The sequence below is a fragment of the Rhynchophorus ferrugineus genome, unplaced genomic scaffold (assembly GCF_030347505.1).
Source record: "Rhynchophorus ferrugineus isolate W39M unplaced genomic scaffold, kcgeb_rfMv2 rfM3, whole genome shotgun sequence".
NCBI classification, from domain to species: Eukaryota; Metazoa; Arthropoda; class Insecta; order Coleoptera; family Curculionidae; genus Rhynchophorus; species Rhynchophorus ferrugineus.
The window spans coordinates 44590763-44605579 of record NW_027472582.1 but is presented as its reverse complement, the minus strand read 5'-3'; positions in this window follow the sequence as shown (position 1 = coordinate 44605579).

Here is a 14817-nt window from a genome sequence, read left to right as displayed (position 1 = left end):
TTGTGTCGAGTTTTGGTTTAGTTTGTTCACAATTTAAGTTTAAGTTAGCTTTGGGTAGAGGTTTGGTCTTGGTCTGTTTTGTTAGAGGATAGAGGTTTTTATTGAGTTTGCAAGAACACTAACTTCCACAATCATGAATAATTCCCACGATTAAAATTTATCAACTAAATTAAGACCAGAGTGGCAGCGTATAGACTTTCGTTAGGGTTTGGTTTTATTTAAGTTTTGGTTTGAGTTTGGTTAGGGCTTGGTTAAGTTTTGGTTTCGGTTAGGTTAGGTTAATTAAGGTTTGGTTTGGGTTTGGGTATAGGTTTGGGTTTTGGTTTGTGTTTGGGTTTGGGTTTGGGTTTGGGTTTGGTTTGGGTTTGGGTTTGGGTTTGGGTTTGTATTTTGGTTTGGGGTTGGGTTTGGGTTTGGGTTTGGGTTTGGGTTTGGGTATTATTTGGTTTGGTTTGGTTAGAATTATGATTTGCTTGGAGGTTTGATTTGGATTTGTTGACAAAGGTTTGGTTTTGTTTGCTTTATTCAGAAATTTGGAGTTTGGGTTGCTTTAGTCAGAGGTTTGGTTTGCATTTCATTTGGTAAAGGTTTGGTTTGAGTTTGTTTTCTTTAGAGGTTTGTTTTAGTCAGTCGTTTGGTTTTGGTTGCTTTGATGAGTCGTTTGGTTTGGCTTGTTTTTTTTTCCGAGTTTTGGTTTGAGTTTCCTTTATTTGGTTTGCTTTGGTCAGGCGTATGGTCTGGTTTTGACCGATACTTGGTTTGGGTCTTCTTTGGTTAGATGTATGATCATCGGGTCAGATTGGTTTACTTTGGTCAGATGTCTGGTTTGGTCTGTTTTTGTCAGAGGTTTGGTTTAGTTTGATATTTTGCGCAAATTTCCTCTGACTCTTTTCGCTATATTTATGATTTCCTGATTTACTATCCGCGCATAAAAATCCAGATTCATATACTTTGTAATCATATTTTGAAGAATATACAGCTTGTCCTTTAATCTCCTCTTGCCTTGACAGGACTAGGACGTGTGGGAAAGAAAAACAGTGAGGTCCATCAGCAAAAGAAAGCCCTTAGATGAAAAAAGATTACACATTGTAATATCGCATCTTTATTTCAGTCCACCCTAATCACTCCATATCCTCAAAGTATTATTCAAAGCGTCAATTCGAGTTTCCTTCTCTATACATATACCAACCATTTGTTGTGTCGAGTTTTGGTTTAGTTTGTTCACAGTTTATGTTTGGGTTTGCTTTGTTCAAACATTTTGTTTGCTTTGGTTAGAGTTTTGGTTTGGATTTGATATGGTTATAGATTTGTTTTGGGTTTGTTTTTGTCAGAGGTTTGTTTTAATTTGCTTTGGTTAGAGGTTTGGTCTTGGTCTGTTTTGATAGATGATGGAGATTTGAATTGAATTTGCAAGAACACTAAGGCCCACAATCATAAAAAATGCCCATGATTAAAATTTATCAACTAAATTAAGAACAGAGTGGCAGCGTATGCACTTTCGTTAGGGTTTGGTTTTGTTTAAGTTTTGGTTTGAGTTTGGTTAGGGCTTGGTTAAATTTTGGTTTCGGTTAGGTTAGGTTAATTTGGGGTTGGTTTAGGTTTGGGTTTGTATTGGTTAGATTTAGTTAGGTTTGGTTTAGGTTTGGGTTTGGGTTTGGGTTTGGGTTTGGGTTTGGGTTTTAGTTTAGTTTTGGTTTGGGTTTGGGATTGGGTTTAGGTTTGGTTTGGTTTGGTTTGGTTTGGTTAGGTTTGGTAAGAATAGGTTTGGGTTTGGGTTTTGATTTGGTTTGGATTTGGGTTTAGGTTTGGGTTTTAGTTAGGTTTGGGTTTGGTTTTGATTGCCTTGATGAGTCGTTTGATTTGGCTTGTTTTTTTTTCCGAGTTTTGGTTTGAGTTTCCTTTATTTGGTTTGCTTTAGTCAGGCGTATGGTCTGGTTTTGACCGATACTTGGTTTGGGTCTTCTTTGGTCAGATGTATGATCATCGGGCCAGATTGGTTTACTTTGGTCAGATGTCTGGTTTGGTCTGCTTTTGTCAGAAGTTAGGTTTGGTTTGATATTTTGCGCAAATTTTCTCTGATACTTTTTGCTATATTTATAATTTTCTGGTTTACTATCCGCACATCAAAATCCAGATTCATATACATTGTAGTCATATTTTGAAGAATATCTAGCTTGCCCTTTAATCCTCTCTTGCCTTGACAGGACTAGGACGTGTGGGAAAGAGAAACAGTGAGGTCCACCAGCAAAATGTTTGGTTTTGTATTGGTTAGATTTGGTTGGTTTGGTTTGGTTTGGGTTTAAGTTTGGGTTTTGGTATGGGTTTGGGTTTGGTTTATAGTTAGTTTTTGGTTTGGGCTTGGGTTTGGGTTTGGGTTTGGGTTTTGGTTTGGGTTTGGGTTTGGGATTGGTTTAGGTTTGGATTGGTTTGGTTAGAGGTATGATTTGGTTGGAGGTTTGATTTGGATTTTTTTGGCAAAGGTTTGGTTTTGTTTGCTTTACTCAGAAATTTGGAGTTTGGGTTGTTTTGTCAGAGGTTTGGTTTGTATTTCTTTTCGTAAAGGTTTGGTTTGAGTTTTCTTTATTTCTAGGTTTGTTCTGGTCTGTCGTTTGGTTTTGGTTGCTTTGATGAGTCGTTTGGTTTGGTTTCTTTTTTTTTCCGAATTTTGGTTTGAGTTTCCTTTATTTGGTTTGCTTTCATCAGGCGTATGGTCTGGTTTTGACCGATACTTGGTTTGGGACTTTTTTGGTCAAACGTATGATCATCGGGTCAGATTGGTTTACTTTGGTCAGATGTCTGGTTTGGTTTTCTTTTGTCAGGGGTTTGGTTTGATTTGATATTTTGCGCAAATTTCCTCTGATACTTTTTGCTATATTTATAATTTCCTGATTAACAGTCCGCACATGAAAACCCAGATTCATATCTTTTGTAATCATATTTTGAAGAATATCTAGCTTGTCCTTTAATCTCCTCTTGCCTTGACAGGACTAGTACGTGTGGGAAAGAAAAACAGTGAGGTCCACCAGCAAAAGAAAGCCCTTAGATGAAAAGAGATTACACATTGTAATATCGCATTTTTATTCCAGTCCACCATAATCACTCCATATCCTCAAAGGATTATTCAAAGCGTCAATTCGAGTTTTCTTCTATATACATATACCAACCATTTGTTGTGTCGAGTTTTGGTTTAGTTTTTTCACAGTTTAAGTTTAGGTTAGCTTTGGTTAGAGGTTTGGTCTTGGTTTGTTTTGATAGAGGATAGAGGTTTGAATTGTGTTTGCAAGAACACTAAGGCCCACAATCATAAAAAATTCCCACGATTAAAATTTATCAACTAAATTAAGACCAGAGTGGCAGCGTATGGACTTTTGTTAGGGTTTGGTTTTGTTTAAGTTTTGGTTTGAGTTTGGTTAAGTTTTGTTTCCGGTTAGGTTAGGTTAATTTGGGATTGGTTTGGGATTGGGTTTGAATTGGTATGATTTGTTTAGGTTTGGTTTGGGTTTGGTTTGGGTTTGGTATAGGTTTAAGTTTAGGTTTGGGCTTTGGTTTTGGTTTGGTTTAGGGGTTTGGGTTTTGGTTTGGGTTTGGGTTTGGGTTTGGGTTTAGGTTTGGGTTTGAGTTTGGTTTTGGGTTTGGGTTTGGATTTGGGTTTGAGATTGGGTTTGGGTTTGGTTCGGTTTGGTTAGAGGAATGATTTGGTTGGAGGTTTGATTTTGATTTGTTTTGACAAAGGTTTGGTTTTGTTTGCTTTATTCAAAAGTTTGGAGTTTGGATTGCTTTAGTCATAGGTTTGGTTTGGATTTCATTTGGTAAAGGTTTGGTTTGAGTTTGTTTTCTTTAGCGGTTTGTTTTAGTCAGTCGTTTGGTTTTGGTTGCTTTGATGAGTCGTTTGGTTTGGTTTGTCTTTTTTTCCGAGTTTTGGTTTGAGTTTCTTTATTTGGTTTGCTTTGGTCAGGCGTACGGTTTGGTTTTGACCGATACTTGGTTTGGGTCTTCTTTGGTCAGATGTATGATCATCGGGCTAGATTGGCTTACTTTGGTCAGATGTCTGGTTTGGTCTGCTTTTGTCAGAGGTTTGGTTTGTATTTCTTTTGGTAAAGGTTTGGTTTGAGTTTGCTTTCTTTAGAGGTTTGTTTTGGTCAGTCGTCTGGTTTTGATTGCTTTGATGAGTCGTTTGGTTTGGTATGATTTTTTCCGAGTTTTGGTTTTATGTTTCCTTTATTTGGTTTGCTTTAATCAGGCGTATGGTCTGGTTTTGACCGATATTTGGTTGGGTCTTCTTTGGTCAGATGTATGATCATCGGGTCAGATTGGTTTACTTTGGTCAGATGTCTGGTTTGGTCTGCTTTTGTCAGAGGTTTGGTTTGATATTTTGCGCAAATTTCCTCTGATACTTTTTGCTATATTTATAATTTCTTGATTTACTATCCGCACATCAAAATCCAGATTCATATACTTTGTAATAATATTTTGAAGAATATCTAGCTTGTCCTTTAATCTCCTCTTGCCTTGACAGGACTAGTGTCGTGTGGGAAAGAAAAATAGTGAGGTCCACCAGCAAAAGATAGCCCTTAAATGAAAAAAGATTACACATTGTAATATCGCATTTTTACTCCAGTCCACCATAATCACTCCATATCCTCAAAGAATTATTCAAAGCGTCAATTCGAGTTTTCTTCTATATACATATACCAACCATTTGTTGTGTCGAGTTTTGGTTTAGTTTGTTCACAATTTAAGTTTAACTTAGCTTTGGGTAGAGGTTTGGTCTTGGTCTGTTTTGATAGAGGATAGAGGTTTGAATTGAGTTTGTAAGAACACTAAGTTCCACAATCATGAATAATTCCCACGATTAAAATTTATCAACTAAATTAAGACCAGAGTGGCAGCGTATAGACTTTCGTTAGGGTTTGGTTTTATTTAAGTTTTGGTTTGAGTTTGGTTAGGGCTTGGTTAAGTTTTGGTTTCGGTTAGGTTAGGTTAATTAAGGTTTGGTTTGGGTTTGGGTTTGGGTATAGGTTTGGGTTTAGGTTTGAGTTTTGGTTTGGGTTTGGGTTTGGGTTTGGGTTAGGGTTTGGGTTTTGGTTTGGGTTTGAGTTTGGGTTTGGGTTTGGGTTTGGGTATTATTTGGTTTGGTTTGGTTAGAGGTATGATTTGCTTGGAGGTTTGATTTGGATTTGTTGACAAAGGTTTGGTTTTGTTTGCTTTATTCAGAAGTTTGGAGTTTGGGTTGCTTTAGTCAGAGGTTTGGTTTGCATTTCATTTGGTAAAGGTTTGGTTTGAGTTTGTTTTCTTTAGAGGTTTGTTTTAGTCAGTCGTTTGGTTTTGGTTGCTTTGATGAGTCGTTTGGTTTGGTTTGTTTTTTTTCCGAGTTTTGGTTTGAGTTTCCTTTATTTGGTTTGCTTTGGTCAGGCGTATGGTCTGGTTTTGACCGATATTTGGTTTGGGTCTTCTTTGGTCAGATGTATGATCATCGGGTCAGATTGGTTTACTTTGGTCAGATGTCTGGTTTGGTCTGCTTTTGTCAGAGGTTTGGTTTGGTTTGATATTTTGCGCAAATTTCCTCTGATACTTTTTGCTATATTTATGATTTCCTGATTTACTATCCGCGCATCAAAGTCCTGATGTCCTTTAATCCCCTCTTGCCTTGACAGGACTGGGATGTCTGGGAAAGAAAAACAGCGAGGTCCACCAGCAAAAGGTTTGGGTTTGTATTGGTTAGTTTTGGTTAGGTTAGGTTTGGGTTTGGGTTTGGGATTGGTTTTGGTTTGGTTTTGTTTGGTTAGGGGTATGATTTGGTTGGAGGTTTGATTTGGATTTGTTTTGACAAAGGTTTGGTTTTGTTTGCTTTATTCAGAAGTTTGGAGTTTGGGTTGTTTTAGTCAGAGGTTTGGTTTGTATTTCTTTTCGTAAAGGTTTGGTTTGAGTTTTCTTTATTTCTAGGTTTGTTCTGGTCTGTCGTTTGGTTTTGGTTGCTTTGATGAGTCGTTTGGTTTGGTTTCTGTTTTTTTCCGAATTTTGGTTTGAGTTTCCTTTATTTGGTTTGCTTTCATCAGGCGTATGGTCTGGTTTTGAACGATACTTGGTCTGGGACTTTTTTGGTCAAACGTATGATCATCGGGTCAGATTGGTTTACTTTGGTCAGATGTCTGGTTTGGTTTTCTTTTGTCAGGGGTTTGGTTTGATTTGATATTTTGCGCAAATTTCCTCTGATACTTTTTGCTATATTTATAATTTCCTGATTAACAGTCCGCACATGAAAACCCAGATTCATATCTTTTGTAATCATATTTTGAAGAATATCTAGCTTGTCATTTAATCTCCTCTTGCCTTGACAGGACTAGTACGTGTGGGAAAGAAAAACAGTGAGGTCCACCAGCAAAAGAAAGCCCTTAGATGAAAAGAGATTACACATTGTAATATCGCATTTTTATTCCAGTCCACCATAATCACTCCATATCCTCAAAGGATTATTCAAAGCGTCAATTCGAGTTTTCTTCTATATACATATACCAACCATTTGTTGTGTCGAGTTTTGGTTTGGTTTTTTCACAGTTTAAGTTTAGGTTAGCTTTGGTTAGAGGTTTGGTCTTGGTTTGTTTTGATAGAGGATAGAGGTTTGAATTGAGTTTGCAAGAACACTAAGGCCCACAATCATAAAAAATTCCCACGATTAAAATTTATCAACTAAATTAAGACCAGAGTGGCAGCGTATGGACTTTTGTTAGGGTTTGGTTTTGTTTAAGTTTTGGTTTGAGTTTGGTTAAGTTTTGGTTCCGGTTAGGTTAGGTTAATTTGGGATTGGTTTGGGATTGGGTTTGAATTGGTATGATTTGTTTAGGTTTGGTTTGGGTTTGGTTTGGGTTTGGTATAGGTTTAAGTTTAGGTTTGGGCTTTGGTTTTGGTTTGGGTTAGGGGTTTGGGTTTTGGTTTGGGTTTGGGTTTGGGTTTGGGTTTAGGTTTGGGTTTGAGTTTGGTTTTGGGTTTGGGTTTGGATTTGGGTTTGAGATTGGGTTTGGGTTTGGTTCGGTTTGGTTAGAGGAATGATTTGGTTGGAGGTTTGATTTTGATTTGTTTTGATAAAGGTTTGGTTTTGTTTGCTTTATTCAAAAGTTTGGAGTTTGGATTGCTTTAGTCAGAGGTTTGGTTTGCATTTCATTTGGTAAAGGTTTGGTTTGAGTTTGTTTTCTTTAGAGGTTTGTTTTAGTCAGTCGTTTGGTTTTGGTTGCTTTGATGTGTCGTTTGGTTTGGTTTGTTTTTTTTTCCGAGTTTTGGTTTGAGTTTCTTTATTTGGTTTGCTTTGGTCAGGCGTATGGTTTGGTTTTGACCGATACTTGGTTTGGGTCTTCTTTGGTCAGATGTATGATCATCGGGCTAGATTGGCTTACTTTGGTCAGATGTCTGGTTTGGTCTGCTTTTGTCAGAGGTTTGGTTTGTATTTCTTTTGGTAAAGGTTTGGTTTGAGTTTGCTTTCTTTAAAGGTTTGTTTTGGTCAGTCGTCTGGTTTTGATTGCTTTGATGAGTCGTTTGGTTTGGTATGTTTTTTTCCGAGTTTTGGTTTTAAGTTTCCTTTATTTGGTTTGCTTTAGTCAGGCGTATGGTCTGGTTTTGACCGATATTTGGTTGGGTCTTCTTTGGTCAGATGTATGATCATCGGGTCAGATTGGTTTACTTTGGTCAGATGTCTGGTTTGGTCTGCTTTTGTCAGAGGTTTGGTTTGATATTTTGCGCAAATTTCCTCTGATACTTTTTGCTATATTTATAATTTCTTGATTTACTATCCGCACATCAAAATCCAGATTCATATACTTTGTAATAATATTTTGAAGAATATCTAGCTTGTCCTTTAATTTCCTCTTGCCTTGACAGGACTAGTGTCGTGTGGGAAAGAAAAATAGTGAGGTCCACCAGCAAAAGATAGCCCTTAAATGAAAAAAGATTACACATTGTAATATCGCATTTTTACTCCAGTCCACCATAATCACTCCATATCCTCAAAGAATTATTCAAAGCGTCAATTCGAGTTTTCCTCTATATACATATACCAACCATTTGTTGTGTCGAGTTTTGGTTTAGTTTGTTCACAATTTAAGTTTAAGTTAGCTTTGGGTAGAGGTTTGGTCTTGGTCTGTTTTGATAGAGGATAGAGGTTTGAATTGAGTTTGCAAGAACACTAAGTTCCACAATCATGAATAATTCCCACGATTAAAATTTATCAACTAAATTAAGACCAGAGTGGCAGCGTATAGACTTTCGTTAGGGTTTGGTTTTATTTAAGTTTTGGTTTGAGTTTGGTTAGGGCTTGGTTAAGTTTTGGTTTCGGTTAGGTTAGGTTAATTAAGGTTTGGTTTGGGTTTGGGTTTGGGTATAGGTTTGGGTTTAGGTTTGGGTTTTGGTTTGGGTTTGGGTTTGGGTTTGGGTTAGGTTTGGGTTTTGGTTTGGGTTTGAGTTTGGGTTTGGGTTTGGGTTTGGGTATTATTTGGTTTGGTTTGGTTAGAGGTATGATTTGCTTGGAGGTTTGATTTGGATTTGTTGACAAAGGTTTGGTTTTGTTTGCTTTATTCAGAAGTTTGGAGTTTGGGTTGCTTTAGTCAGAGGTTTGGTTTGCATTTCATTTGGTAAAGGTTTGGTTTGAGTTTGTTTTCTTTAGAGGTTTGTTTTAGTCAGTCGTTTGGTTTTGGTTGCTTTGATGAGTCGTTTGGTTTGGTTTGTTTTTTTTTCCGAGTTTTGGTTTGAGTTTCCTTTATTTGGTTTGCTTTGGTCAGGCGTATGGTCTGGTTTTGACCGATACTTGGTTTGGGTCTTCTTTGGTCAGATGTATGATCATCGGGTCAGATTGGTTTACTTTGGTCAGATGTCTGGTTTGGTCTGCTTTTGTCAGAGGTTTGGTTTGGTTTGATATTTTGCGCAAATTTCCTCTGATACTTTTTGCTATATTTATGATTTCCTGATTTACTATCCGCGCATCAAAGTCCAGATGTCCTTTAATCCCCTCTTGCCTTGACAGGACTGGGATGTCTGGGAAAGAAAAACAGCGAGGTCCACCAGCAAAAGGTTTGGGTTTGTATTGGTTAGTTTTGGTTAGGTTAGGTTTGGGTTTGGGTTTGGGTTTTAGTTAAGTTTTGGTTTGGGTTTGGGTTTGGGATTGGTTTTGGTTTGGTTTTGTTTGGTTAGGGGTATGATTTGGTTGGAGGTTTGATTTGGATTTGTTTTGACAAAGGTTTGGTTTTGTTTGCTTTATTCAGAAGTTTGGAGTTTGGGTTGCTTTAGTCAGAGGTTTGGTTTGTATTTCTTTTGGTAAAGGTTTGGTTTGAGTTTTCTTTATTTCTAGGTTTGTTCTGGTCTGTCGTTTGGTTTTGGTTGCTTTGATGAGTCGTTTGGTTTGGTTTCTTTTTTTTTCCGAGTTTTGGTTTGAGTTTCCTTTATTTGGTTTGCTTTCATCAGGCGTATGGTCTGGTTTTGACCGATACTTGGTTTGGGACTTTTTTGGTCAAACGTATGATCATCGGGTCAGATTGGTTTACTTTGGTCAGATGTCTGGTTTGGTTTTCTTTTGTCAGGGGTTTGGTTTGATTTGATATTTTGCGCAAATTTCCTCTGATACTTTTTGCTATATTTATAATTTCCTGATTAACAGTCCGCACATGAAAATCCAGATTCATATATTTTGTAATCATATTTTGAAGAATATCTAGCTTGTCCTTTAATCTCCTCTTGCCTTGACAGGACTAGGACGTGTGGGAAAGAAAAACAGTGAGGTCCACCAGCAAAAGAAAGCCCTTAGATGAAAAGAGATTACACATTGTAATATCGCATTTTTATTCCAGTCCACCATAATCACTCCATATCCTCAAAGGATTATTCAAAGCGTCAATTCGAGTTTTCTTCTATATACATATACCAACCATTTGTTGTGTCGAGTTTTGGTTTAGTTTGTTCACAGTTTAAGTTCAGGTTAGCTTTGGTTAGAGGTTTGGTCTTGGTCTGTTTTGATAGAGGATAGAGGTTTGAATTGAGTTTGCAAGAACACTAAGGCCCACAATCATAAAAAATTCCCACGATTAAAATTTATCAACTAAATTAAGACCAGAGTGGCAGCGTATGGACTTTTGTTAGGGTTTGGTTTTGTTTAAGTTTTGGTTTGAGTTTGGTTAAGTTTTGGTTCCGGTTAGGTTAGGTTAATTTGGGATTGGTTTGGGATTGGGTTTGAATTGGTATGATTTGTTTAGGTTTGGTTTGGGTTTGGTTTGGGTTTGGTATAGGTTTAAGTTTAGGTTTGGGCTTTGGTTTTGGTTTGGGTTAGGGGTTTGGGTTTTGGTTTGGGTTTGGGTTTGGGTTTGGGTTTAGGTTTGGGTTTGAGTTTGGTTTTGGGTTTGGGTTTGGATTTGGGTTTGAGATTGGGTTTGGGTTTGGTTCGGTTTGGTTAGAGGAATTATTTGGTTGGAGGTTTGATTTGGATTTGTTTTGACAAAGGTTTGGTTTTGTTTGCTTTATTCAAAAGTTTGGAGTTTGGATTGCTTTAGTCAGAGGTTTGGTTTGCATTTCATTTGGTAAAGGTTTGGTTTGAGTTTGTTTTCTTTAGAGGTTTGTTTTAGTCAGTCGTTTGGTTTTGGTTGCTTTGATGAGTCGTTTGGTTTGGTTTGTTTTTTTTTCCGAGTTTTGGTTTGAGTTTCTTTATTTGGTTTGCTTTGGTCAGGCGTATGGTTTGGTTTTGACCGATACTTGGTTTGGGTCTTCTTTGGTCAGATGTATGATCATCGGGCTAGATTGGTTTACTTTGGTCAGATGTCTGGTTTGGTCTGCTTTTGTCAGAGGTTTGGTTTGTATTTCTTTTGGTAAAGGTTTGGTTTGAGTTTGCTTTCTTTAAAGGTTTGGTTTGGTATGATTTTTTCCGAGTTTTAGTTTTAAGTTTCCTTTATTTGGTTTGCTTTAGTCAGGCGTATGGTCTGGTTTTGACCGATATTTGGTTGGGTCTTCTTTGGTCAGATGTATGATCATCGGGTCAGATTGGTTTACTTTGGTCAGATGTCTGGTTTGGTCTGCTTTTGTCAGAGGTTTGGTTTGATATTTTGCGCAAATTTCCTCTGATACTTTTTGCTATATTTATAATTTCTTGATTTACTATCCGCACATCAAAATCCAGATTCAAATACTTTGTAATAATATTTTGAAGAATATCTAGCTTGTCCTTTAATCTCCTCTTGCCTTGACAGGACTAGTGTCGTGTGGGAAAGAAAAATAGTGAGGTCCACCAGCAAAAGATAGCCCTTAAATGAAAAAAGATTACACATTGTAATATCGCATTTTTACTCCAGTCCACCATAATCACTCCATATCCTCAAAGAATTTTTCAAAGCGTCAATTCGAGTTTTCTTCTATATACATATACCAACCATTTGTTGTGTCGAGTTTTGGTTTAGTTTGTTCACAATTTAAGTTTAAGTTAGCTTTGGGTAGAGGTTTGGTCTTGGTCTGTTTTGATAGAGGATAGAGGTTTGAATTGAGTTTGTAAGAACACTAAGTTCCACAATCATGAATAATTCCCACGATTAAAATTTATCAACTAAATTAAGACCAGAGTGGCAGCGTATAGACTTTCGTTAGGGTTTGGTTTTATTTAAGTTTTGGTTTGAGTTTGGTTAGGGCTTGGTTAAGTTTTGGTTTCGGTTAGGTTAGGTTAATTAAGGTTTGGTTTGGGTTTGGGTTTGGGTATAGGTTTGGGTTTAGGTTTGAGTTTTGGTTTGGGTTTGGGTTTGGGTTTGGGTTAGGGTTTGGGTTTTGGTTTGGGTTTGAGTTTGGGTTTGGGTTTGGGTTTGGGTATTATTTGGTTTGGTTTGGTTAGAGGTATGATTTGCTTGGAGGTTTGATTTGGATTTGTTGACAAAGGTTTGGTTTTGTTTGCTTTATTCAGAAGTTTGGAGTTTGGGTTGCTTTAGTCAGAGGTTTGGTTTGCATTTCATTTGGTAAAGGTTTGGTTTGAGTTTGTTTTCTTTAGAGGTTTGTTTTAGTCAGTCGTTTGGTTTTGGTTGCTTTGATGAGTCGTTTGGTTTGGTTTGTTTTTTTTTTCCGAGTTTTGGTTTGAGTTTCCTTTATTTGGTTTGCTTTGGTCAGGCGTATGGTCTGGTTTTGACCGATATTTGGTTTGGGTCTTCTTTGGTCAGATGTATGATCATCGGGTCAGATTGGTTTACTTTGGTCAGATGTCTGGTTTGGTCTGCTTTTGTCAGAGGTTTGGTTTGGTTTGATATTTTGCGCAAATTTCCTCTGATACTTTTTGCTATATTTATGATTTCCTGATTTACTATCCGCGCATCAAAGTCCAGATGTCCTTTAATCCCCTCTTGCCTTGACAGGACTGGGATGTCTGGGAAAGAAAAACAGCGAGGTCCACCAGCAAAAGGTTTGGGTTTGTATTGGTTAGTTTTGGTTAGGTTAGGTTTGGGTTTGGGTTTGGGTTTTAGTTAAGTTTTGGTTTGGGTTTGGGTTTGGGATTGGTTTTGGTTTGGTTTTGTTTGGTTAGGGGTATGATTTGGTTGGAGGTTTGATTTGGATTTGCTTTGACAAAGGTTTGGTTTTGTTTGCTTTATTCAGAAGTTTGGAGTTTGGGTTGTTTTAGTCAGAGGTTTGGTTTGTATTTTATTTTAGTAAAGGTTTGGTTTGAGTTTGCTTTCTTTAGAGGTTTGTTTTGGTCAGCCGTTTGGTTTTGTTTGCTTTGATGAATCGTTTGGTTTGGTTTGTTTTTTTTCCGAGTTTTGGTTTGAGTTTCCTTTATTTGGTTTGCTTTCGTCAGGCGTATGGCCTGGTTTTGACCGATACTTGGTTTGGGATTTTTTGGTCAGACGTATGATCATCGGGTCAGATTGGTTTACTTTGGTCAGATGTCTGGTTTGGTTTCCTTTTGTCAGGGGTTAGGTTTGATTTGATATTTTGCGCAAATTTCCTCTGATACTTTTTGCTATATTTATAATTTCCTGATTTACAGTCCGCACATGAAAATCCAGATTCATATACTTTGAAATCATATTTTGAAGAAAATCTAGCTTGTCCTTTAATCTCTTCTTGCCTTGACAGGACTAGGACGTGTGGGAAAGAAAAACAGTGAGGTCCACCAGCAAAAGAAAGCTCTTAGATGAAAAAAGATTACACATTTTAATATCGCATTTTTATTCCAGTCCACCATAATCACTCCATATTCTCAAAGGATTATTCAAAGCGTCAATTAGAGTTTTCTTCTATATACATATACCAACCATTTGTTGTGTCGAGTTTTGGTTTAGTTTGTTCACAGTTTAAGTTTAGGTTAGCTTTGGTTAGAGGTTTGGTCTTGGTCTGTTTTGATAGATGATAGAGGTTTGAATTGAGTTTGAAGAACACTATGTTCCACAATCATAAAAAATTTCCACGATTAAAATTTATCAACTAAATTAAGACCAGAGTGGCAGCGTATGCACTTTCGTTAGGGTTTGGTTTTGTTTAAGTTTTGGTTTGAGTTTGGTTAGGGCTTGGTTAAGTTTTGGTTTCGGTTAGGTTAGGTTAATTTAAGTTTGGTTTGGGTTTGGGTATAAGTTTGGTTTTAGGTTTGGGTTTTGGTTTGAGTTTGGGTTTGGGTTTGGGTTTGGGTTTGGGTTTGGGTTTGGGTTTGGGTTTGGGTTTGGGTTTGGGTTTGGGTTTGGATTGGTTTTGACAAAGGTTTGGTTTTGTTTGCTTTATTCAGAGGTTTGGAGTTTGGGTTGCTTTAGTCAGAGGTTTGGTTTGCATTTCATTTGGTAAAGGTTTGGTTTGAGTTTGTTTTCTTTAGAGGTTTGTTTTAGTCAGTCGTTTGGTTTTGGTTGCTTTGATAAGTCGTTTGGTTTGGTTTGTTTTTTTTCCGAGTTTTGGTTTGAGTTTCCTTTATTTGGTTTGCTTTGGTCAGGCGTATGGTCTGGTTTTGACCGATACTTGGTTTGAGTCTTCTTTGGTCAGATGTATGATCATCGGGTCAAATTGGTTTACTTTGGTCAGATGTCTGGTTTGGTTTGCTTTGGTCAGAGGTTTGGTTTGGTTTGATATTTTGCGCAAATTTCCTCTGATACTTTTTGCTATATTTATAAATTCCTGATTTACAGTCCGCACATGAAAATCCAGATTCATATACTTTGTAATCATATTTTGAAGAATATACAGCTTGTCCTTTAATCTCCTCTTACCTTGACAGGACTAGGACGTGTGGGAAAGAAGAACAGTGAGGTCCATCAGCAATAGAAAGCCCTTAGATGAAAAAAGTTTACACATTGTAATATCGCATCTTTATTTCAGTTCACCATAATCACTCCATATCCTCAAAGTATTATTCAAAGCGTCAATTCAAGTTTTCTTCTCTATACATATACCAACATTTTGTTGTGTCGAGTTTTGGTTTAGTTTGTTCACAGTTTAAGTTTGGGTTTGCTTTGGTCAAACATTTTGTTTGCTTTGGTTAGAGTTTTGGTTTGGATTTGATATGTTTATAGATTTGTTTTGGGTTTGTTTTTGTCAGAGGTTTGTTTTAATTTGCTTTGGTTAGAGGTTTGGTCTTGGTCTGTTTTGATAGAGGATGGAGGTTTGAATTGAGTTTGCAAGAACACTAAGGCCCACAATCATATAAAATGCCCATGATTAAAATTTATCAACTAAATTAAGAACAGAGTGGCAGCGTATGGACTTTCGTTAGGGTTTGGTTTTGTTTAAGTTTTGGTTTGAGTTTGGTTAGGGCTTGGTTAAATTTTGGTTTCGGTTAGGTTAGGTTAATTTAGGGTTGGTTTAGGTTTGGGTGTGTATTGGTTAGATTTAGTTAGGTTT